This window comes from Crocuta crocuta, unplaced genomic scaffold (genome assembly GCF_008692635.1).
Source record: "Crocuta crocuta isolate KB4526 unplaced genomic scaffold, BGI_CrCroc_1.0 scaffold186, whole genome shotgun sequence".
In the NCBI taxonomy this organism is placed as follows: Eukaryota; Metazoa; Chordata; class Mammalia; order Carnivora; family Hyaenidae; genus Crocuta; species Crocuta crocuta.
In genome coordinates, this window is record NW_027551569.1 from 9050527 (window position 1) to 9077424 (window position 26898).

The following is a 26898-nucleotide window of genomic DNA, read 5'->3' on the forward strand; positions in this document are numbered from 1 at the left end:
TTCTCAGGCAAGGAATTAGCAATAACTGCTCAAACTCTCTACCTTTCCTGTGTTGCTGGACTCAAGGAGAACACATGGTAGTTTTTCCCCCTGCGCCAAATGGAAGCTGAGCCTGTCGCTACTGACACCGGTCTCCTTGCCTCATTTTCATGGGCTGCTTTAGCAACCTCCCAGCTACCAAATTCTCTAGGTGAGAATCAGGCAATTGTCTCTGTATTTACATGCCCCCGCCTCATCTTCACTGTGCTCCACTCTGCCCTGTTGAAGGCAGCTTAGCTGGTATCGGCCAGGGGAGTGAAATAATTGCCACTGGGGCCATGACCCTAGTCTCCAGATTAGAGACCCTCCCCCTTAGCATTCCACTCCTGTCTCCATGGCAATGGGAGGGACACGCCCCGCCCTCTTTAGGAATCCCACAGCTCCTTACAGAGATGGTGTCTATATTCTCTGCATGTCTCTAAGGTAGGCTAGAGCTGTGCCAGGACTGGTAGCCACTGGACTGGTTTTGACATCTTTTCTTAAATACTCCATTGCCATGTCTAGCACCCCATTTTAGAACATTAGATAATTATCACTTCTTTTCAGCTTTGGAGTATGAGTTCCTTCTGATAATTAAAAATAACCCATTCTACATCCTCATTTCAAATTATGTTGCTGGAAAATTAGCAACATCGTGCTAAAAACATGGTACCAAACTCAATGAGCCAGAAGTGCACCTTGACTAAAATCCCAGCCTTCCAGGGATTCTTCTCTAACAGGAGCGACCATTATAACCATTTAATAGAGCACACTAACCCTCCTTTATACGTGTAAAGGCCCACATAAAACATACCTTTGCCATATACTGTTTTCTGATTAAAATATACGGCTATGCAAATATTTAGGTGAAATATTCTTTTTTGAAGTTCATTTATTTTGAGAAAGGGCACACAGGCAGGGAAGGAGCAGAGAGAGAGAATCCTAAGTGGGTTCCATGCCATCAGCGTGAGCTCTATCTCACAAACTGTGAGATCATGACCTGAGCTGAAATCAAGAGTCATAACACTTAACTGACTGAGCCACCCAGGTGCCCCTTATGTGGAATATTCTTAAATTTTTATTTGACTGAAAAACAAATGGGGCAGATGCCCTGGGTAAGCTACTTGTTAGGAGCAGAGTACTTTGGGAGATGTATGACTTTGTTGAAGTTGTTTTAATTAGCTATTTCAAATTCTTGTTCATTAAGGTTTTCTTCTTTAACCATCAGTGACCTGATTTCAGAGGACTAACAATGATAGTATTCTACACTTCTGTTGTATTACAAAGTTGCATAGCATGCCAGCATTTCCAGACATGTTTTCTTAATCAATCCTCTCAGGGATAAGATATATCGCTAAGCCTACATCAAGGATATTATAAAAATAAGAGTCCTGAAATCAGATGCCTAAGTTACCAAGCAGGTAATGTAGAGAGCAACCATAGGGAATAGTGAAGACTGTGGTAAACTTGAACTCACACGTTACAGGGACACCTAAGTCTCTCAGTTGGTTAAGTGTCTGACTTCAGCTCAGATCGTGATCTCCAGGTTTGTGAGTTTGAGCCCTGCATTGGGCTTTGTGCTGACAGCTCAAAGTCTAGAGCCTGTTTTAGATTCTGTGTCTCCCTCTCTCTCTACCCCTTCCCCGCTCACACTCTGTCTCTCTCTCAAAAATAAATAAATGTTAAGAAGCTTTTAAAAAGAAACTAAATCACACACACATAAAAAGGAGTAAGGTGCTATTCAGGGCCAACTAACTTGGACATGCAGTTCCAATGTTATCTGATTTTTTTTTTAAAGAAAATTTAAATTTCATTTATAGTAAAATCTACTAATATTTTGTTAAATCAAACTGATTGACTTAGAATCAAATTAATACTGAATCAAAAACATTTTAAAGGCTATTTATTTATTTTGAGAGAGAGAGTGAGCAGGGGAGGGGCAGAGGGAGAGGGAGAGAGAATCCCCAGCAGGCTCCATACTGTCAGCACAGAGCCCGACATTGGGCTTGATCTCACAAGCTGTGAGATCATGACCTGAGCTGAAATCAAGAGTTGGACACATATCTGACTGAGCCGCCCAGGCGTCCCCTGAATCAAAATTTTTAAACATCAAGCCAAAACAAAAGAAGCAAAACCCCCACAGATGCTGACATGTGTAGACTGCTGGTTTGTGACCTCATCTGCTCTGGCTCCGTTTCAAATGCTCAACCGACTATTCAAAACAAACAGTCACCTAGCAGGGGTCTCAAACTCAGAGGTAACCCAGACATGGAGAGCATAGCAGCCGGAGGAAACGTCGCCTGAACCCACTACATTGTGAAGGGGAACAGTTCCCTACAGCATATCGTGATCACAAGGCAACGGTGGCCTCTGAAATGGTCCAGTGCATGCAGCAAGCCCCTTCTGATGGCATTAAAATCCACTGTGCTAACAAAGGCAACAAGTTAATGGGCTGATATGGAGACCTCGTTTGAGAACCAAGCTACAGAATCCGGCCAAACATACCATGTGGATGCAGCATCTAAAGGCAACCCAAACAAGCCTTGTGAAAATAGAGTGGCAGGTCCTGAGGACACCCTTACTGCTATCTCTAAAACCGGGGTCACGGAGCGGCACTATGGGTGGAAGAACACAAAGAAGTCCTTTGCACTTTTCTGTAACCAAATCCTGGGAGAGTGTTCCAAAATGAATCAGCTGTGTACAAAACTCTGTTCTTTGCCTAGAATTGAATTACAGTGTAGTTCCAATGTATTTGGATTAAATTATAACTGTAAGAGCACAGGATGTTCCCAGGTCTTAAGATATTAGTTGTTCAAATTCAGTATTGTTCTTACTCTTTGTTTCTTTCCTCATAAACAATGCTAGAGCAGTGTTTTTAAACCTTTTAAACAGTAAACCTCTTTATTTTCCAAACGCTGCGTGCACTTCCAGTACTTTGGGGCTGGGTGATTACTGGGAGTGGGGCTTGGGGGCTGGTCCTGGGTACGGGCTGCCCTTCTTGGACCAGAGCAGTTGTAAAGACAGCCTGACCCCTCCACTCTCTCCTCCAGGTGGCCACCCCCCCGGGGCTACTCAGCTCTTGTCTTAATGAGTCTGCTTTGATGTGATCCAGCTGCTTCGTGGAACCTCTAAAGTAATTTAGAAGAATCCTAAGGTTCTACAGAACACAGTATTTCAGGACATACTGTCAGTCTAATAACTGCCGGGGTGAAAAAATCCATGAGGGGTATTACAACGTCACTAGAACAAATCAAAAATAAAGTGCCAGCTAATTCTGGTTTCCATGGCAACTTTTTTTAAGTTTACTTACTTTGAGAGAGAGAGAGAAAGAGAATGAGAGAGGGCCAGAGAGAGAGAGAGAGAAAGACAGAGAGGGAGACAGAGAGAGGGAGGGAGAGAGAATCCCAAGCAGGCACTTAGCCCATCATGGGGCTTGATCCCACAAACCATGAGATGATGACCTGAGTCAAAACCAAGAGCCAGATGCTCAACCGACCAAGCCAGCCAGGCGCCCCTCCACAGCAACTTCTAACACCACTGGCAAAACTCCCACTAAAGCAGAAAGCATCATCATATGAACATATTTAAGATGTAATCTTCTTGCTAGTTTCAGATCATCTTGGTGACACCTCTTGGGGTCAGAGTACTGTTACAGACCCCAGTCCCAAGGCCAATAAGTTGACAGCTGCCTGTGGTTATCGATGCTGTTCAAATGAAACTCTGAAACGGAATAAAGCATAGCATGATCCTGTTTACGAGGACTAAGTGGTGTACTGTTTAAATTTGAAAACGTTTAATATTTGTCAAAAGATGTATATTTCCAAAATCGCAAATGAAATTGCAAAGAAAAGCTACCTAAAAGGGGGGGAAACATTTACTGACATAAAAACCAGGTGGAAAATCTACATGTTTTAATCAGGTTTGCCTTATAAATTATTATTTATTTCTAGCCCATAGTAAATGTGAGCAACGAATTCTATTTAATAAGGAGGGGTAGAGAATGTGAAACGGGAATAAAAGTTATACAAATAGGGAAAAATTCTCTTTTATATGTACTATATATGATAGTTATTTCAAACATAAAGAAATTTTAGAATAGAAAGTCAGCTTCTTCGAAGCCTTCACTAAAAAGTATCAGCTGAATAAAGAATGTGAGTGTCTCCTTCTTCCACCAACCTGAGGTGTCCATGGGTCTCAGTCCACCTCTGGGAACCGATAAGGAAATAAATTCAGAACGTCTATCTAGGGCGCCTGGATGGCTCAGTCAGTTAAGTGTCATCTGACTCTCAATTTCGGCTCACATTATGATCTCACAGTTGTGAGATCAAGCCCTGTGGCAGGCTGGACCCTGGGTGTCGAGCCTGCTTGGGATTCTTTCTCTCCCTGTCTCTCTGTCCCTCCCCTGCTCATGTGTGCACACGATCTCTCTCTTGCTCGCTCTCTCTCTTTCTCTCAAAAAAATTAAAATTCTTGGGGCACCTGGGTGGCTCAGTCGTTTAAGTGTCTGACTTCAGCTCGGGTCATGATCTCACAGTTCCTGGGTTTGAGCCCTGTGTCAGGCTCTGTGCTGACAGCTTGGAGTCTGGAGCCTACTTCCGATTCTGTCTCCCTCTCTCTCTGCCCCTCCCCTGCTTGCACGCTCTCTCTCTCTCAGTCTCTCTTTCAAAAATAAATAACCACTAAAAATGTTTTTAAAAAATAAAAACTCTCTTTAAAAAAAAAAGAAACTCCTTCTAAACAAACAACGATTTTAGTCAAATACCCACTAATTGCACTCTTATTAGATGTAACAAAACACAGTTTCTGGAGTGACTGTGGCAGGTACCAGAATCCCAAAATTATGGTGGTTCTCTTACTTGTATTATAGCTTCTGTGTGTGTGTGTGTGTGTGTGTGTGTGTGCGCGCGCACGTGCGCGCTTGCATACGTGCTCTGTCTTGACCCAGTTTTGAGGCCCTGACTAATGACCAGTCAGTTCCCATTCTTGAGTCTCCAATTAAGTCCACACCCCCAACCACCTCCCTTACGGGGCTGTTACCCTGTGGGCCACTGTGTATTCACCCTAGTCACCCTGGGCCAAGTACCTGCCATCAGAATAGCCCCTTTGCCCCAGAGTCTGCTGAAATGATTTAAATTAGTGAATCTTAGACCTGTTTGCTCTGTGTTCTTCTTTTCTTCCTGTGGAAGCCACAGTAAACAGGCTTGTCCACTCTTCCCCACCCCCCTCTGCTTGGTGATCAACTATGGAGCTTCTCCTGAGTGGCTCTGTGTGGGAGGCTGTGTCCTCCCTAGGGAGCTGTAACAACCTGTACATCTCCAGTTTCTCTCTCTTGATCTGTGCCTGGCCTCACCACACCCCACCCAAGGTAATATGATGAAAACACTAATCTCTTACCTTTCATTGAAAGCAAAAACTTTTAGGACTAACTGTAGGTGATGCTACAGGGAATGTCTGAAAAGCATGAGCCACGATCATGGTGCCCACAAGCCCAGACCCACTGAGAGTGATTGCTGCATGGGGACTGAGTGTCCTCTAGGCAACAAAGGGATTTTACCTTTCATTCTGTCTCTCCACCCGGGACTTGCAGTTTGAGACACACAGAGATGCTGCTTCTCTCTGATTTGTTCTCCCGTGGGCATAACGAAGGGAAGCAAAAGGCCCCTTGCAAATTGGGAGTTTTCCAGAAATAACCGTGGAGATCACAGAGTAGGTGCAAAGGGGTTTCTGGCAACCTTAAATTGGATAACAATTTAAGGCTGCTGGTTGGCATATTATGCAGAGAAGCAATTAACCAGACCCGGGAGGACAGGGCCTGTGGAAAGGACAGCTCTCCTACACGTACTGCCAGGAAGCAGACAGGACTCGACACAAAAAGGGATGGCACAAAGGAAGCCACAGGTCTGAGCGGACCATCATACACTTGGCCCAGACTTGAAGGTTGAAGAAATATGTTCCTGGGTATATAATGTGATGACTCTTTCTGAACTCATGTTTTTGTCACCAACCAGGAGTTTGCTAATTAACCTTTACACACCAGAGAAGATGTGGGTAGTATGATAGTCTTGGACTTGTGCTTTCCCAAGGATCAACCTTGTGACTCAAACAAACCTGCTAACAGATTTTATCTACAACAAATTGAACTTCAAAATTTTTTCAGAGGAATCTATACTTAAAAAACTATTCAAGCGCTCATAATGTAATTAGACTATTTGTTAAATATTTGTGGTTGTTTGGTTCAATAGAACAATCCTGCTCATACACTCAAAACATCATTTAAGTAAATTCCATCATTATGATCAACAACCCAAACACTATAAAGAAGTCAATAACGGGAAATGCCACACAGGACCCACTGGGATGGCAGTGGGTGGGAGTCCTCGAAAACATAATGCAAGACAGACCTATATCTGTAAATATGGGCTAGTGGTGCTCTGGTATCAAATGCCCCCATAAATTTTGAAGTGGTTTAAAACAATGAGGTTTGCTTCTAATAGTCAAGCTACATATCTATCATGGGGTGGTTGGCACTCAGCTTTCTGACATTCTTTCTCAAGACTCAGGCTGACAGAGAAGACACCACGTGTGCTAGTTCTCAAAACGGCTTCCGTTCTACTAGCCAAGGTAGGTGTATATCCAACTTCACTGACCATATCCAACCTCAAGGAGGGAGGGAAATAAAATCCTACTGCAGGGGCTAGCAACCTACAGCCACCCATGTTTGTAAACAAAGGTTTGTTTTTAATGTTTTTAATGTTTATTTATTTTTGAGAAAGAGAGAGAGATGGAGTGTTGAGCAGGGAAGGGACAGAGAGAGAGAGAGAGAGAGAGAGAGAGAGAGAATCCAAAGCAGACAGAGTGCAAGTAGGGGAGGGTCAGAGAGAAGAGGGAAATAGAGAACCTGAAGCAGGCTCCAGGCTGTCAGCACAGAGCCCAACGTGGGGCTTGAACCCACAAACCACAAGATCATGACCTGAACTGAAGTTGGATGCTCAACTGACTGAGCCACCCAGGTGTCCTGTAAATTTTTACTATAACATAGCCACACCCATTTGATTACATAGTCTATGCTACTTTTGCCATAGGCTTAAGTAGCTATGACAGAAACTGAATGCAGTCCACACCCTGAAATGGCTACTATCTGGTCCTTTAAGAAGAAAATTGTGGCCCTCTTGCCTACTGTAGGGATTAGCTTTCACTCGGTTATGCTGTAGTAACAAACATCCCAATCACAGAGTTTACCAAAACAAAGATCTATCTCTCATTCACATTACATATTAGTTGTGGGCAGGCTACGACTCTGATTCAGATCTTCTTTATAGGCTGGTATAGTATTCCCCATTACAATATGCCATTTGCAAGGCAGACATAAAAGAATATAGCTTAATCCCACAATAGCTCTTTAAAAAGTTTTTTTTTACTGTTTATTTTTGAGAGAGAGAGAGAGTGCAAGCAGGGGAGGGGCAGAGAGAAGAGGGAAATAGAGAATCCGAAGCAGGCTCCAGGCTGTCAGCACAGAGCCCGATGCAGGGCTTGAACTCACAAACCATGAGATCATGACCTGAACTGAAATCAGAAGCTTAACCAACTGAGCCACCCATGTGCCTTGTGCCACCACAATGACTCCTAAAGCTTAAGCACAGATGTGCATAGTTATATCAGTTTGGCTCACATTTTATTGGCCAAAGAAAGTAATATGGCCCAGCTTGACACCATTGGATACAGAAGTGTACTCCCCACCACAAGGAGGCGCTGTCAGTTACCTGACTACTACAGGGCTATGTAATAGTCTTATAAAGACGGAACAGTAATTAGGAACAGTAACTCAATTAAGCATCCCTACATGTGAGAGTTTGGGGAAAAAGCAGCAATAGTTGGCACAAGACATTAAGAAGTCACGTGCTAAATTCAAGTCAGTACTCTGAAAAAATCCAGGACCAAGAGTTCATAAGCAGGGGATCTAGAATAAATCATTATCTTGCTCTGAATGTCACAGTTCTCCTCTATAAAGAGAGGTGATCGGGGCAATGGTATTTTCAATCTTTTTATGTCAATGTATTTTAAGGATCAACTGCCTCCCCCCATCATGACTATTGCTTTACTTTGTGTAACTACAGACAAAGAACATATAACGACAGACTGGGTGGCTCAGTCAGCTAAGTGTCTGACTCTCAGTTTCAGTTCAGGTCATGATTTTATGGTTTGTGAGTTCAAGCCCTGTGTTGGGGTTGACAGCGCAGAGCACTGACAACGCAGAGCCTGCCTGGGATTCTCTGTCTCCCTCTCCCTCTGTCTCTCCCCTGCTCGCTCTCTCTCTCTCTTCCAAAAGTAAATAAATAAACACTAAAAGAAAAGAAAATGAATTTAGCTAAAACCATTATAGTCATTCACAAAACATTGCTTACTATATCTAATGTTGAAACAATTGTGAATGACAGTACCTCTCTCCTGGGATGGCAAATTATCACTTGAGCAGGTTTGTACAGGCTAACAGGGAGATGAGAGCATACATGCTGGCTTTGAAGGCAATTATTCTAGAATTACAAACGCCTAAATTTATACCACAGATAGATATAATGGGATTGGTACTCAAATCACTAGATGACAATTATCTGTTAATTTGTGGGTCTCTGTGGCTTAGGGCTATCTCGTTCAATACACAGGACTTAGTACATAGTTGATATTCATTAAATATTTTTGAACTAATTGATAAAAAGAAATGTGTTCCATATGCATTCTAATATTTTTATCTTGTCTGTCAATCCAGTCCATGCATACATTTCAAAAAGAATGGCTGACATGTGTGAGTGAACCATACTACATGTTTAGGTTACAGATAATACTTGATGTTTATATAGATTTGCATTACTTGCCACATCTCCTTAGCCCTCCAGGGATCTCCATCCCATGAGTTGGGACTACCAGATCAAAGAAACACAGGCCAATTTATCCTGTAGTGTAAAAACTAGTCTAACACATTCCTTCTAGTTTAATTCAGGGTCTTTATTCCAGTGACACTGCTTACCCACCAATTCCCATTGGGGCTTACAATCAGCCTATAAGGCTATAAAATACTTACGTGTTAAATAGGACTTCAGTTCAAATTTCTGGGCAGGTCCCAGGACTGAATAAATGACTGATTCCATACACTTAAAAACTATGGTCTTTGTTTGGTTATCTGCTCACATATTTGGCTATGTCATCAGTTCTTAATTCTTATTATGCATCAGAATCACTTTTCCCCTACAAGATTCTGATTCAATTGCCTGGACACAAGCATTTTGTTTTTACAAGCTAGTAGGTGATCATCAAGTGTGTCTAAGGTCAAAACCCACTAGCCTGTATCAATAACTTTTATTTCACCAAGATTTAATGAGTTTCAGAGATTTAATGAGTGCCAGAATATTCCCCCCTACCTTCTTAGATCCTGGGAATTTCTTTTATTATCATAGTCATACCACACCAATTAGACTGTTTTTCTTTGGAGAATCTTATCAATGTTTTCATATTGCTTGGGATTTTTGATCCCCCAATTTACAAAGTCCACTTCCTTGTAAATTCCAGCCAGAGAGTTCCAGGAGAATATCCACAAGGAGAATTTATGGGAAAGGTTGCAAGGATGATGAAACAGAAGGCAACAGAGGTATTTTTTGAAAACTGCTTATCCCTTTCACTTGACTTAATGGGTTAGCCCACCCCTCTCTACTCCATAAAACCCAAAGGCCATCAAAAATACAATTGAAAACTGATCCTTCATTCCATTCATGTTGCAGAGTGAATATAAATGCCAGACAGATCAGCCCCTCACTGGGTTTCATTAAAAGGTAAGTTTTATTGAGATAAAATTCCTGAGTTAGAGCTGAAAACCTGGCTTACAAGAAAAACAAGAGAGAGTTGACCAGCAGACAGGGAGAAGGTGGAAGAAGGTCCTAGCAAGTTCAGGAAGGCACAGCTGAGTACAGCTGCCCTAAGACAGTGATTCTCAAACTTTTTGGTCTTTGTACTCTTTATCGAGGACCCCAAAGAGGTTTTGTTTGTTTAGGTTGTAGCCAGTGCTATTTGCTAGATTCAAAATTAAAACCGAGGAATTAAAAGTATATTTATTCATTTATTAAAAGTTAACAACAAACCATTGAATGTTAACAAATAGAATACTTTCACGAATAAGAATTATATTTCCCCCCAAAAAGCAGTGAGAAGACTGGCACCATTTTACATTCTTTGCAAATCTCTTTACTACCTACTTTAATGCACCACAATTGGGTTCTCATATCTGCTTCCACACTGAATCTGTTGAGCTATCACTTGTCATGTGGCATACAGAAGACTCCAGTATGCACTTGTGAGAGGGAAATGAAAGAGGCAAATGATGCCCAGGCGATGTTATGAAAATCAGTAGACCTCATGGAACCCCTGAAAAGATCTCTGGGACTCCTGGAGATCCCTGGATCATACTTTGAGAATTGCTGGCCCAAGATAGGGGATGCAAATAAAGATGGCTTTCACTGACCTAGCTGGGAGTCTACAGTCTTCTTTTCATTTCATCTTTTCCTCTTCAGTGCTATAAAAGTACCTCTGTGAGGGGTAAAGCCAGAAATTAACTCTCACTATGGATTTCCCTTCTCTCCCTGCAAGTGCCTTGAGAATGAATGTCTGAAGCAAGCTCTGTTGCCTTGAAGATAAGCAGTTGCATTTGGTCATCCAAAGCAGAGAGAGAAAGATGACAAAGATCACACAAAGTTTTAAGAGTTCTTACAATGGCATTCTCAAGGGTGGAGGAGTTGCTCTGGAAGGATCCGTTGGTGCTATGGAGCACATATCTCTGTCAATCAGATACTTCTAGTTAGTGTGTTGGGGATGCCAAAGAATAGACTTGAGGTATAACCTAGGCTTTCAGGGAGCTCACATTCGATTTCAGAAAAGAACATATTAGAAAAAAAAAATCTAAGCTTGCATCCAGCTACATGCCACATCCTGTGGGATGCTAAATACAGAGAAGAAAGAAAGGAGGTGGACTAATCAGGGCACGTCTTCACAGAAGTATGTTCTTCTAGGTGTTTACAGAAGCACGGGAATGCGAAAAGAAAGGGTAGGGAGAATATGGGACAGTAGGAATAGGGACTGGGCCATACCAAGAGTGGGTCATTAAAGACCTCCGCCCTCTACACTACAAAATTATCTTCAGAAATGATCTTAAAACAAATAATAACACAGTCCAGAAAACAAATGAAAACATAAAAAATTATCTTTTATTAAATTTTGTATGTATATAAATAGGCCAGTAATTAATTACTATAATATAAAAATGGGGAAAACTAATGGATTAATAATTTTTAATTATAATAAGGTATTTTTTAAAGGCACATAAAAGAAACACTCTCAAAGGAGTAAACTCCACAGGTTCAGAGAAAGATTTAAACATAGAACTGCAGTTAAGCAAGCCTTGCTTTTTTATCCTTATGATTCTTGTGCTGTCATTGCTTATTTTGAATCTACTTTTATTTTTATTTATTTTTTAATGTTTTATTAATTTCTGAGAGAGAAAGAGACAGCGTGAACAGTGGAGGGTCAGAGAGAGAGGGAGACAGAATCTGAAGCAGGCTCCAGGCTCCGAGCTGGCTGTCAGCACAGAGCCCAATGCAGGGCTTGAACCCACGAACCACGAAATCATGACCTGAGCCGAAGTCAGACGCTTAACCGACTGAGCCACCCAGGAGCCCCTGAATATACTTTTAAACACAGGAATATGCAGTATCTCGGGGCTTAGAGACACAAACTGTACTAGAACCTGAAATAATTCCAGTTTTTATGAATTTATACTTTGTATTAGTCAGGGTTCTCCAGAGAGACAGAGCCACTTGGGAGAAATGATGTATGTATGTATGTATGTATGTATGTATGTACAGATGGATGGGTATATGGATGGACATATAGATGACAGATAGATAGATGATAGATAGATAGATAGATAGATAGATAGATAATGAAATTACAGAGGCTAAGAAGTCCATCTACAAGCTGGAGGCCCAAGACAAGCAGAGATATTAATTCAGTCCAAGTCTGAAAGCCTGAGAAACAGGAGAGCAAATGATATAAACCCCAGTTTAAAGGCAGGAGATGAAATGAGATGTCCCAGCTCAGTCCATGAGACAGAAAAAAAGGGTGAATTCCTTCTTCCTGCCTTTTGTTCTATTCAGGCCCTCAATGGACTGGATGACGCCCACCCACATTCTGGAAGGGCAAACTGCTTTACTGAGTCTACCGATTCAAATGCTAATCTCATCTAGACACACACTCACACAGACAAACCCAGAAATAATGTTTAATCTGGGCACCCCATGGCCAGTCAAGTCGACTCCTGAAAGTCACCATCACACAGTTGATTGTATATAACTGAGTGCACGTGTGCAGGAAGTCAAACTCTGTATCTGAGAGTTCTCTAAATTAACTTCCAAATAGAATACAATATTTCTTAAAGGATAGGTCATAAAGGTGCCACTTGATTATTTGTTTCCTTTTCTTTTTTTTAAGTTTTCATTTAAATTCCAGTTAGTTAACATACAGCAATACTTTATTACTGATGTTAATACTCAACAATCATTGTACTGATTGTTTAGAACTTGAACCCACAAAAGAATTTTCTGGGGAGAAGTACTGTATCACCGACATAATTTAGAATTTCCAGAACCTACTACTAATAAAAAGCAGATCAACTTTTAGTCAGATTTATTACTGTATTAGCATTTTCCAGACAACCCACCCTTGACTGCCTGTACCCATGAGGGCTGATGGTGCTCATGGCTTCACCTCGGTTCACCTTGGACATGGCAGGGGGATTATGAGTGTGGGGTTCAGGGATAGGGGGAGCTTGGGAGGCCCCATACTAGCTCTCCTTCCATCTGAAGGAGGACTGTATCTATCTTGATTTTGACCTCCCTCTGTATCATCCTGATTAAGGTCTTCCTTCCGGCTTGTCTTTTTAACTCAGGTAAAAGACCCTGAGTGCAAAGCATCCTGTGATGGGAATCAAAACTACTATCTCAAGCAATAAGGACTGCCTGAGCCAGGGAGACCCTGTATAACTGACCCCAGGACAATGATGACTCGACCTTTACTGCCCATGTGCACGTACCCATCACCCTTTGTCCCACATTTTCCTTACATAAACCTGGAAGCATTTTCGGCCACTTTGGCACAATCTTCGAGATGCTAGTCCGCTGCCTCTCTGGTGTTGGCCTCACTGAAATAAATTCCTTTCTTGTTTCACCTCTACTCACCTCTTCTTTTGGATTTTGTCAGTGGCTACTGGCCATGCCTGGTGTGTTCAGGACCTTGGAGCCAGACACCCTTGGGGCCAGGCTAGACATCTTTTCTTTTCCCCCCTTCAGTTCTTTGCGACTCTAATTGGCTTCCTGGGGTGAGGGAAGGAGCCTGGTGGAGGGAGTCTGACTGTTCTTGGAGCAACTTCCCAGTGGAGCACCAAGGGAGGACACTATGAGGTCATGTACAGCCAGTCCCCTTTTCCTCGAGAGGCAGGGATAGATGGAGGCACAGGCTAGGGAATAGACAGGATCATAAAGCAGTGGGAGCTAGTATCCCCCTGGGAGCAGTCTTCTCGGTGAAGTAGTAAGTGTGGGCTGTTCGCTTAGAGAGAGGTAGGTGGGGTTGACGCTTGAGGAAAGTAATGAAAGCCTGCAACAGAAAATCTCCAAAATTGAAAAAAAAAATTAGACAAATAATATACAAAAGCATGGAATGGGCACTGGGAATTCTCTTGGAGGTCTTACTGATGACCTTCCCTGCTCAGTGTTCTGGCTCCGTTGTGCTCCCTGGGCTACTGCTATTAAGTCACCAGTATCTTTTAGAGAATACGCAGGGTCTTCAGATTCTTAGGTTGACTCCGTATGTTTAGCTGCTCCCAGGGTAGACTACAGGGATTTTTCCAACTTGCTAAATATATCTGCTATTTCTATCTTCTATATATAATTAGAGTCACTGATGCAGGCCAACAAAAATATTGAGGAATAAAATTCAAAGTAAAGCTCTAACAAACCTTTAGAGAGCAACATTTCTAGTCCCTGAGCTCCCAGGCTGTTATTTCTCTAACAGAGTGAATTGCATTCCCTTTATAGCTTCCTCATAGCTCTAGAAACTTAAAAGTCACTTTGTCCCAGACTGAAGAGCTGAATCAGTCACACCAGATGCCAGGGTTATGAAAGTACAGGGAAAAAAAGGTACATTTCCTAGAGGAAATGTTTAAGTGCCCCCTCCCCAAATAAAATAAAGGGAAGCAAGGTGGTTCACTGCAATCAGCACATTTAACTTCAATATTAAATCTAAAGGAAGGGGGAGGGGTTTATCTCTTCTCCAACTCATGTCATTTATGCCTGTAGGATTTGCCAAAGGATCTGGGGAGAATGGGAAGACAATGAATATATGTGACAAGTGTGCAATGAGAGCCCAAAATGAATCGCATTGTCAGGTATAACGAGACTTTTTGTGGAGGTATATGTAACCCATTTTCTTACTCGTCACGCCTTTCAGTTATGCCTCTGACACTGCATTATCCACAAAGCTGGAGGGGGTGTTCAGATCAAGGGTGGCTGCAAAAGTCAAGATTCAAGGAACTGAGATTTGCTTGAATAATATGTGTAGAACAAACTACTTTCTAGGAGGCTCGCAAACCAAGAAGAAACTGATCTGAATTTCCTATCTTCGGTATTTGTGACTCCCTCAAAGAGTGTAACTCAGAAGTTTTAAACATATCTCATGACTATAACCTAAAATAAATGAATTCCAAGTACTACTCTATCAAGGGGTACGTTAAAAACTCTTTGAAAGCCACACTACTATCTCTCCCCCTCCCCCAACTATCAGAGTCAGAGTCAGTATCCACCCAAATATCTTCATATCTATGAAAAAAATTATCCGGCGGGGGGGGGCTGAGCGGCTCAGTCAGTTAAGCCTCCAGCTCTTAATTTCAGCTCAGGTCATGATCTCACGGTTCATGAGATAGAGCTGTGCTGTCAGCACTGAGCCTGCTAAGGATTCTCTCTCTTTCTCTCTGCCCCTCCCCTGCTCATGCTCTCTCCATGTCTCAAAAGCAACTTAAAAAAAAAAAAAAAAGAACTTTGGAACTTTTTTTTCTTTTCTCCTTTTATTCTGCATCATCCCTTACTGGCAATTTTTACCAGTTAAAAATGGCAGAAAACACCATTACGACTAGTCCTCAGCATAATTCATGATAGAAAATGTAGTTTTCATTCAGCATATTTATTTATGATATAAAAAAATAGAGCGCAGGGACTCACTCAGACCCCCAGGGCTGGTATGAGATTATTTTTAAGTGAAAACATTCCAGCTACAGAAGATACAAAAGGAAATCTTATCTGAACTTCCTTTATCTGACTAAAGCAGAGTCTCTCACACATACAACTGCCATTGACCTCCCTCCAAGGTTTCCTGCAAATTCAACTCCCATGGAGACTGACTGCTCACTGACATTAGCATCAAAACGCCAACTGAATTTTCCATATTTTTCCACTGCAACCCTAATGCTCCCCAACCTCACTCCCCTGTCCTTTGTTAAGTTGATACATAAACTTTTACCTCTGGCTAAAGTAACTAATTACTGAGCAGTTCTCACATGCTTGTGTAAATAACCTCTGTATTTTCTCTTGTCACTCGGTATATTGTTAATTTGCAGCATGCCAACCATTGAGTCCAATTTGAAAAAGAAAAGATGTTTTTGTCAACAAAAGCAAACTGAAGCTCTGAAAATAGGTCATTATTTGATATTCCAGCATATCTCCTTAATCAAGTTTCTAAATTAAAAAATTATTAACTTAGCAAGTGAATGTTATTATTAGATATACGGCTACAGTGAGCCAGGCACTCTGAAATGCTTCTAGTGGACTCGGAATTGGTACAGTTCTTGAAAAGCGATTTTAAATATGTATCATTAATGTTCATATCTTTAGGAAAAAATTTCCTTTCTAGGCACCTAAGGAGATAATTGGAGATGCTCTCAAACATCTATTTAAAGGGCTGCTCGGGGTGCTTAGGTGGCTCAGTTAAGCATCAGACTCTTGATTTTGGCTCAGGCCATGATCTTATAGTTTGTGGGTTCAAGCCTCACATCAGGTTGTGTGCTGACAGTGTGGCTGGCCTATCTGGGATTCTCTGTCACCCTCTTTCTGTACTCCCCCTCATGTTCTCTCTCTCTCTCTCAAAAATAAAATAAACATTAAGGAAAATAAAGGGCTGGGGCACCTGGTGGCTCAGTCAGTTAAGCGTCCAACTTCAGCTCAGGTCATGATCTCACAGATCATGGGTTCGAGTCCCACATTGGGCTCTGTGCTGACAGCTCTGAGGCTGGAGCCTGCTTCAGCTTCTGTGTCTCCCTCTCTCTCTGCTCCTCTTCTCGCCTCTCAAAAATAAACAAACATTTAAATAAATAAATAAATAAAAGGGCTGCTTAATGCAATATATATATTTATTTTCATAAGAATAAAAATTATAAACAAAACTTAAAAGTCTAATAATAAAGAACACTTAAATAAAAAGGGGGTAAGATAAAGTTATAAAACTGTGTGATCTAAATAAGCATATATGTTTAGAAAGGTATCTGGAAGAAAATATATCAAAATGCTAATAGCTCTCTTCTCTAACCTGGAGAACTGTGGGTGGTTTTTTCTTGATAGAGCAAAAAACAAAAACAAAACCAAACTATAGGTAAAAGAACCAATTCGTACTATGATTGCGTAGGGGTCCAGTGGGCAAACAGTGTCTGGAGAGTTGGACCAAAGGACAGGAAGGATTTAAAGCTTTCAAAAATAAAAACGGGACGCCTGGGTGGCTTGGTTGGTTAAGTGTCCAACCAGCTGAGATCATGATCTCATGGTTAGTGAATTCGAGCCCCACATTGGGGTCTATGGTATCAGCACAGAGCCTGCTTTGGATCCTCTGTCCCTCACTCTCTGCCCCTCCCCCACTCTCTTTCTCTCTCATTTAAAAATAAGTAAACACTTCAAAAAATAAATCAATAAAGAATACAGTACTGTTGACTAAAGGGATGAAAGTGGTCCTTGTCAACATACACACAAACTTGTTTCCGTCTGTATTTGTCCAGCCTGATTTGAGTTCAGGACACAAAGTCCCACGCCAGACCTCTCCTTTTCCTTCCCTTATAAAGGCATAATTTTAATTGTTGGAATTAGCTCACTGAATTGGTGAACACTGAAATACTAAATCACACAGTTAAATGTTGTAGAAATTTCTGCTCCAAGCAACAAAGATAACATTCATAACCTAACTCTCAAATCATCACACAAGCTCTCAAATTTAGAAAGTGCTTGAAATAAAATCCCCAAACTCTCAATATCTATTGATAAGGACACTTAAGTATTTATTTTTAATTTTAACACACAACTTTAAAAGAATTCCCTGAGGACCTGCCTTCCACTACAAATTGATATTGACATAATTAATAACAATAGCAGAGCCAGGAACTAATAATGAGGCTGCAAACTTAATTAACAGCAATAGTTACCAAGCGAGTGGTCCTTTTGGAGCCTGGAGAGTCACTTGAAAGCATTAGATTGCTGCTCGCTTCTGTGCTGTTTGCCCCGGAGTAAAACAGCTCTCTCTCCAAATGAAAGACTTCTGATAGCCAAGAGCAGTAATCAGAGCTGCATTTAAACATTAGACTTGCATTTAAAAATCCCCCAGGAATGAATTTCAGTAAATCCTTAACTCACACTGGTTTGCTGTCAGTGAGGGTGGGAAGCGATGAAGGAGATAGCATTAGGGCTGAAGCTCTAAATCACATTAAGTCTAGAGGTGAAACTCATACTAATATGAAGGATTCTCTCATCAAAAAAAAGACAACACGCCCAAAATGGAGTCACCCATGCTAAGCCCCTGTCACCAAACCGAGACTGACTACCTAACCTAATTGCAGTTTCGGCCTCTTCCAGGGATGTAATCTTTACCAGTCAGTCTGGAATTACCTGGTCAGCACTAGTGAGGCTATTTTGCCTGGTAGACCCCCTCTGTTTTCCCCTTGCCTAAAGCAATCCACTTTTTGCTGACAACTTCCTTGTCCTGCTGCCTTGTGCCTAGAAAAGCCTTCCATTTTATATAGCTCCTTTCTATCTGCTAGATGGGATGCTGTTTCGTTTCATGAATCATTGAATAAAACCACGCAGATTTTTTAAAGTTTCACAACTGAATTTTATTTTTTAACACCTCAAATGGAAAACAAAAATCAAGATCCTGCAGGACTGCCAGTATTTCATGGACATTCCTGCGGGGTTGGAGGACTGGGAGGTTGGGGGGTAATATATGGACTCTCATATCTCCCCAGCATTATCTGTATTTTGCATTGAAATACATTAAGATCAATATTGAGCCTTATGTGTGTGTGGTAGGTTCATGTTTAAACCACCCCTGAAGCATTATTAGTTAATATGTGAAGTATCCTAAGTAGAAATATATGGACAGCGGTGTTAGCAAGTGTTTGAAAGATTTCACTTGGAGTTCATGCTCCCTGAGTTGGCTTTCACAATAGCTTCAAACGCTCCTCTCTGAATCTGCACCAGAACATTCATTGATTGGCATAAAGGGATATTAGAAATCATTTTCCAATGGTGAAAGGAGGGATATGAATGATGTGCGAATTGGCTAGAAACGTCTAGGTTTGCATGGAGAGTGTGTCAAGCCTGGCTAGCCTAACAACCTCACACTTTCAGAGAAGGGCGGACTAGAACTTCATCTGGTGTCCCGTCCTAAATAGGAAGCTATCTGACTATTACCCCAAGAAAGGCTCTCCCTGGGGTGCCTGAACAGACAGATGGAAGAATCCTTGGGATTACAGAACAGGTTGTTTGAGTGCTTCTGAATCTGCTTGCTAATAAATGTTTGTGTGTCTTGTAGAATCAGGTCTGAGGCTGGTTCTCATTGTTCCAGACCTGCAGGTAGAGCGATGGTACAGAGAGGCTTCGGGCGCTCAGGGCTGACTTCTCTTATTGGAGGTAACCAACAGCCCCCAACAAGAGCTGCCAGATTGGCCTAGGCCCCTTCTCAACATCCCCCCTCCCCAGCACCTCCCTCAACTGCCCTCACACAGTGAAGGCCTAGCAGTGGGCACACAAGATAATGCAGAAGAGGAAAAAGTCCATAAATTCTGGTGACCAGGAGCTTAAACTGTAATAGCCGTTAGTTTTCTGTTTTGCCAAAGTATAAACCAGAAACTATTCAAGGCGGTAACCATGGTGCAGAGCAAATGGTTCAGAGAAGGAAGGGTAGGATGTGAAGGAGGAATACCTTCCGTTTGGTACTGTGAGAGTAGTCAAAAGAGCACCTGATTAGGAGCCAGAAAATCTTGGCTGTTAGCCAATATCTATGACAGTTAGCAAGTAACTTGACTTCTTAGCTTCCCTTTTGTGGACCTCCTTTGTCTCTTTACCAGGTAGTTGTGAAGCTTATGTGAGGACAGATGAGGAAGAAAATGTCTGCTATACTGTAAAACCCATTACATCATGTAAGTTCTGTGCCAGGTAAATAAATATAATTAACTATCTACTATGTATAGACTGCACCAGGCTACATACTCCAGAGGTTTCAAACACAGATAAAAAGCATATACCTACAAAACGACTTGTATAAGAATGTTCATAGCAGCTTTATTCGCAATAGCCCCTAAGACTGGAAACAGCCTAGGGGACCATCAATAGGGAAGTGGCTAAACAAATTGTGGATTACTGATGCAAAGGAATACTAGTCAGTACTCAAAAAGACAATNGAAAAGCTTATTCAAAACAGTATATACTATATCTATTTACCCCAAACAGAATATATATACTAACGGATTCTAGAACTGTATGAAGTTCTAGAAGAGGCTAACCTAATCCATGAAAAAAACCCAACCAGTGGTTACCTATGTGCAACTGGCATTATATAGGTATATACACTTACCAAAACTCACTGAATGGAAAATTTTAATTTTCTGTATGTCACNTTCTAAAACAACATTGAACTCCAGTTAATAATATGCATACTGAAGTATTTAGTGGTAAAGTATATTGATTTCTGCAACTTACTTTTAAAAGTATCAAAAATAAGATGGACAGAGGACTAGATCTATTAACAGTGATAAAGTAATTACAGTAAAATGTTAATTGTAAAATATGACTAGTACATGGGCATTCTCTATATAATTCCTTTGGATTTTCTATCGGTTTGAAAATTATCCTAATAAAATTGGAAAGGCTCCTGACCACCTTCTCTTCCCTTTCATTTTGACGTGTCATTGTAAGATATTAAGAAAATGAAAGTGTGTGATAAACACAGCTGCTGTGAGAACACATTTTTCAATGCATCATGTAAATTGCATTGTCTATAAATCTTGCTTGCTTTCTTTAATTATTGAAGAAGGTACAAAACTCTCTTGCAGTAAGTAGCTCCATTTGATTTGGAACAAGATCTTTTTTTTAACGGCCTTGAAGAAGGCTCAGAGAAAATAATTCCACTTTCTAATATAATAAACATAGGACAATTTCTAGAATTTATGTATCTCTGTATCAGAGGTGCCTCTGATAATGCATGACTGGACATATGAGTTAAAATTGTATTGCTTATTCACAACTAAGATATGCAGAACAATATGGATGTCCATCAACCATCTATCAACAGCTAGCAAATTAGCAGACTATGCTGGGACCATATAATCACACTTAGGGGGCGGGGTTGCAAAAAGGCAACTCTAAATCAATTTATTTTCTCCTAGATATTCAGGTCTGACATGCAGGGGGCTGCTACCTGGTAAATGCCGTGGCTTTTGGGTGTGACACTATGCGTGAAAATACATGAAAGAAAATTGATAAAGGAAAAATTATAAATGATTCATCTGGTTCCAGATTCCATTGATAAAAATATTAAAAGCAGGACAAGTTGCTTCTTTCTGTAGCATCAAGGTTATTTCAGTCACACAGATAAACGCCTTCGACATTCATGTGTTCCTATGCCACCCGCTTCAGTCTCCACTCGGCCAGGCTGGTTCTTTAAGAAGAGAGAGGGACACACGTTCCCCCAGAACATGCCCTGAATCTTCACTTGATTTCCATTTGGGCTCAGATACCGTCAGGGCTCCCTCCCTTCCTTGGCCTTACCAAACTAAGCCTGGGTGCGGCATGGTGTCTCTAGTGCCAGGTGGGTCTGGGACTGTGTGTGTGATCATGCGTCCATCCCACATAAATATATGCTGCCTGCTGGCACCAACATGGTGTGGCACCTGCCCCACGTGCTGGGGAGACAGCAATGAAGGAAATAAAGTCCCTCCTCTCCCAAAGCTTCCATCCTAATGAGAGAAGCAAAGATAAATGACACCTAAGTGAGTACTATGTTGGATGGCAATAGGTGCTTGGATAAAAACAAAAAAGGCACTGCGACCTCATTTTCTCAACTATAAAATGGGGAGAGTCATATCCTCTCTCAGTGGGAGATAGGGTTGACCATACAGTGCCTCCCCACTTTTTCACACCCTTCTCCCCCAATTTGGAAATGGAACAATAAGATTTCCCTGAAGAACCTACAGCCAAAAGACAGAAATAATGGGTTGAAACAGTGATATGCAAAGGACAAGACAGAAAGGAAACTCACTCTCCAAGTGAGGCTATACCTTGATTGAAGGCCTGGCATTGGAACATCCAAAGAAAGAATGTGGCAGCCCAGTCGGGTGACTGTTAGTGTTGGAGTCACTGCAAGTCAACTGAGAGAGGCTGGGACCGATGGTGTCTCCCTCCTGGTGGCATCCAGCCTCACAGGAGGCAGGGCAGGATCAGGGCCTAGACTCGCACAGGTCTGTGACCCAGCCAGTTGGATCCCCTACCTCATGCATCCTGCTCTGCTTCAACACATACGTAACCTGATGATCCTCAATTATGTTCTCATCACTGCCCTCGAAGAGACTGCCCTGATCAAAGAATACATGTATCTGGTTCACAGAATAATAACTGTGAAATAACTGGCTGCCATTCCTGTTTTTATACATCAGTCCCTTATGAGTCAGGAGAGTGCATGTCTCCTGAACACCCATTCATTCCTGGATATACAATCCGAATTTGAACCTACACAGCGGAGATCCAGATCTTGGAAAATGGTTACGCTTCTGAGATCCACTCATCATGTGGGGGCTCGTCAGGGGGCCAGCCTGTCTTAACTGCTTGCCCTCCTCAAAGTGGGAGGACTGGAATGGCATGACTAGAAAAACTAAAGGCAATGTGTGCTAAGTGCTTATCAGAATATGGAGCATAGCAGGTACTCAATGAAAGACATAAGCCATAAAGTTCTATAAGGGTTCAGCTCTCACACCTTTTGGCAGTGAACTTGGCTGTCAAGCCTACCATAGGCATGCACTTCCATCCCCTTAACCAACCCTAAGCACAGTCACCCTCCCACCCCCAAATGCTGTGGTTGAAATATTCCTGTACCACGGATGCTCGTGAAAGACTGCCAGCCACCATGCTCTCCACACCATCACCACAAAAAGCCATGGTCTGGGGACAGGGCTTGCTCTCCAGGGAGCCCAGTTTAGCTAATGCTCATATCATAGGCAGAGATGATCTTGACACTGTGCCCCTTGCATATGCCTTTAGCTTTGGTCTGTCTCATGCCAGCCTTCTCTCCTGTCCCTTTAGATAACTGTGAAACCACAGAAGTAGGCACTATGCTGTTCCTCCATGCCCCCTGAAGGTTAACATATACCTGGCCTTGCCAAAGGTGCCCTGAAAAACAGCTGATTGAAAACCATATTACAAGCATCGTGCTAATTTCAAGTACACAAGGACCAACCTGGATCCTCCGATGTGGATTTAAATTTAAGGGACATATCACATGCAGAAGTTGTGAAAGTTGATCTCCATTCATTTTTAATACCGTTTCCACATTTAAAAACCATTTTAAACTTCCACAAGCCCTGCATTCCATAAATCATGTACCTACCTGTCCTCAATCCCACCGGAAGAAAATATCAAGGTGGCATTTGTGAGCCATAAAACCATATATGTTCAAGGTTAAGTGGAAAATAAGGGTTATCTAGTTAAGCCCCCAAGAAATGCTCGAGCCCCCATTATCTACATTTCTTCCAAGTAGTTGTCCACTTTACTGCTTTGACATCTTCAGCGGAGGGAACTCGTCCCTCTGTAAATCCAGGGCAATGATGGCCTACATTGAAGACGGAACGGTCTAGCCCCTGAAGTGGGATAGTCTGAAGGATTTGATTTCTGTGGACAGAGACCTCCTCAACCCAATCTCTCTGCCAGTTCTATCTGGTTTGGATTCAAACATTCACACCCTTCCAGGTGTGAAGAGTGTGAGCCTTCCACGGTTCATTCAAGAGTCAAGCATCCTGTAAGCTACCTAGTTACTCCTCACGCCACCACAGACAATACCTACTCACGGCCCATGGGCACCTAGGCTGTTTGGTGTTCCAGGAAGCATCAGTAAGTTCAGATACCATGTCTGGTCTCCTCAGCTCTTACACCAGCAAGTTGTTCATTCCAGGCCTCTCTGCACCTTCTCCACATTTGGTTCTTTCCTCCTCTACTGACCTCCCTCAGACACGATCTTCTCCATTGTGCCTGCTCAGTCTCTTGCTTCACGGTCAGTAGAGTCCTCAGCCTTCTGACCCCTTTCACAGGACAGTTCCTCTACCTGTGGGCCTCAACCCAGACCCACCTCTTCCCTGTAGACACTACTTCCATGTCAGACCTTTCAGGTGGAAGCCGCCCATTCTTCCACATTCCAGGTGACGTAGGGGCAGAGGTAAGACAGCGGTCTTAGTTATTACTATGCTATTTCTGACTCATAGTCTTCCAGTCTATTTAAATAGAAAGCTGAATGGGGAACGATAGTTGCACAGGTACTAGGGAGAGAACGTTCCAGAGAAAAACAGCAGTGAGTGCAAAGGCCCTGAGGCAGGATCCTGACATCAATCTAAATCCTTTTTATACCGTTTTACAACTGTCCCCTCCCACCTTCTTACTCATACCCCCTTCGCTCAAGAAGGACTTCAGAGCCTAGATCACAGTCCTTCTTCCTGCCCCTAACCCTACCCCATCCTGTGCCATCTTGAACAAATTTGTGTCAGTGTAGAAACCTCCCCCAGAAATGCTGTTTTAGGGCCCTGGACCACCTGATCTCTGCCAACAGACCACTCTGGCAATACATTCCCATGGCCATATCCTGGCCTGTTAATGCCTAATAATTCTTTCAAATCACAAGTTCTTCTTGCTTGGATTATGGAAAGATCTCCCTAACTGGTCTTCTTCTTCTACCCTTGTCCTCCTTTTGGGCATTACTCATGTTGTCTCCAAAATGACTCTTATCTGAGGTAACTCCGATCATGTCACTTTGCTGCTCAAAACTCTCCATTGGATTGCTGAGAATAAACTCCAGAGAATTTACAATGACCAACCATACCCAACCTCATCTGGCCCTTGACACCAGCCTGAGTTTACCTCCCACCATTCTCCTCCAGGGAAGAACAGGCTCCTGCCTCAGGCCCTTCGTACCACCACTTTTTTTTTTTTTTTTTCCCTGAAACATTCTCCCTTCATTCTTTCAGGTTCCTTTGTAAATGTCACTTTATCAGAAGGCTTTCCTTCTGACTCTACCATCCCGCCCCAGCCCTCCTGACCCCATCATCTATTGCCTAACTGATTGCTGCTTGGTTTTTTGAAGTTATTTGCTTATTAGCTGATGCCTCCTGCCACAAATAGAACATAAACCACATGAGGGAAGTGACTTTTGTTTACCACTTTATCAACAGCACCGCCAACAGTGCCTGGTGCATAAACGGTACGTATTCAATAATTACTGGATGAATAAATAAACTCCAATATACCACACCTACCTCAGACTCTTACTTCCGCTAAACCTACTCTTCGACTTTATGGAAGCTGTCAATCCCTTGACAGTTAAATGAAACCACAGCAATGAAAACAACTGAAAATTAATGTGGTGCTTAGTTCAGTGCCCAATGTAAGTATTTTTCATGCATTATTTATTTTAACCTATGTGGCTAATATTCCCATTATTTCCACTTTACAGCTGGGGAAGAAACTTCTCAGTCCAGCCTGGACCAGAGGGACACCACTCATCTAGTCTTTAGCAGCAATTTCCCTTGCCTCTCCCCTCAGCCTCCAGTGACCCCACTCGGAAAGTTCCCTCAATCTTTATTAGTTTAACACTTCATTTTCTCTGCTCCTACCTGCTCAATACTTAGCTGTGTGGGACTGAAGAGGGGACAAGGATGCAGATTGGTCCCTAGAGTTTATGGTCTCTGAGGGACACATGGCTTTACATGTGTCTGGTACCCAGCTATTTAATCAAATACTAACTTAGTTGTGGCTGTAATGGAATTTTGCAAATGTGGTTAACATCTGTGATCAGTTGACTTTAAGTAAAGGAGCTTTTTCTCCATTGGGCCTCATCCAACCAGAAGGAAGGTTTAAAGGCAAAACTGAGGTTTCCCTGAGGAGGAAGAAAGTCTGCCCCAAGAGTAACATCTATTCCTCTCTGGAAGTTTTAATTCTATAGGCCTGTCCTACAGATTTTAGATGTGCCAGTTTCCACAGCTGCATAAGCCCATTCCTTGAAATAAATCTCTTTATTACACACACACACACACACACACACACACACACACACACACACACACACACTATTGGTTCTGTTTCTCTGGAGAACCCTGACTAATAGGATTTCCAGTCTTTGTTGGGCCTCCAATATCTCCTAGCAGCTCTTTTCATCATCACTGGTCACCCACCTGTCTCATCCTTCAACTCGTTCTTCCAGCTCCCCACTCTGCCCTACTCTCTCATGAAGGTGACTTAGTTTTTACTTCACGAACACAATTAAGGCTATTAGGTCTGAGCTTCCAACTCTTTTTGTTTTTAAAGTTTTTTAATGTTTATTTATTTTTGAGAGACAGAGGATGAGTGGGAGAGGGGGAAAGAGAGAGAGGAAGACACAGAATCTGAAGCAGGCTCCAGGTTCTGAGCTGATAGCACAGAGCCCGATGCGGGGCTTGAACTCATGAACCATGAGATCATGACCTGAGCCAAAGGCAGACGATTCACTGACTGAGCCACCCAGGTGCCCCTGAGCTTCAAATTCTAACCTCACATGTATAAAACTCTCTCTGCTTGCAGCCTTTTTTCTCTCGAAGAGACATCCACAGGTACTGTGTGATAATTACTTCTCTCCTCACTACAGGAGGGGATGACCAATCCGTGAAACTAAACTAGACATTGATTATTGTTCCCCAGCACAGCATTTTCCCTCCTTTGGAAGAATTGTTTCTCCCTTTCCATTTGGCTCTGCCAAGGTTGCTAACTTGATACCCCAATCCCAGGACCATCAGATAATAAGTAGCTCAGGTTGAGTCCTTCATAATATATTACAAGTCCCTGAACAAGTGATTGGTTTATGAGATTGGCATAGGATGCGACTTCAGCCAAACAGAGTTCTTCCCAGTAGGGTTTTGTATTGAATGGTGGTGGGGCAATTCTTATTTCTTAGGCATCACTCTGAGTTGTAAGGACATGAGTTCAGATCTACCAACAGCCATTTAAACCATACCATGAAGGGCATAAGGTCAACAGATGGGCAAAAGGGAGGAAAGAGAGTCTTGATCATATTGTTTGAGTCTCAGAAATCTCTGAGTGGGGCTCTATCCCTGGACTTGCCAGTGAGCCAATACACTTAGGATTCTTAATTTAATCTGGGCACCTATCACTTGCACACCAACGTCTTGAATACTCTAGGAACAGATTTTCCAGTAATTTGGAAGAAGAACCCTAAAAGACTCTATCAGTCATC

At 42.2% G+C, this 26898-nt stretch overlaps 1 protein-coding gene and 1 long non-coding RNA gene across 7 annotated transcripts in view; one reads left to right on the forward strand and one right to left on the reverse strand.

Moving 5' to 3' along the window:
- The window catches only part of RGS6 (regulator of G protein signaling 6), a 594402-nt gene that overhangs the window by 249459 nt on the left and 318045 nt on the right, over window positions 1–26898 (reverse strand). The gene's annotated exons all lie outside the window — the stretch shown is intronic.
- LOC144220537 (uncharacterized) lies at window positions 414–25195 on the forward strand. 2 transcript variants are annotated; one of them, XR_013331771.1, is made up of 6 exons: window positions 414–462; window positions 6573–6639; window positions 9580–9658; window positions 9789–9839; window positions 19487–19558; window positions 25126–25195. It is a non-coding gene; the product is annotated as an uncharacterized LOC144220537 (long non-coding RNA). The 2 variants fall into 2 exon arrangements; XR_013331770.1 differs by lacking the exon at window positions 25126–25195 and adding an exon at window positions 20804–20883.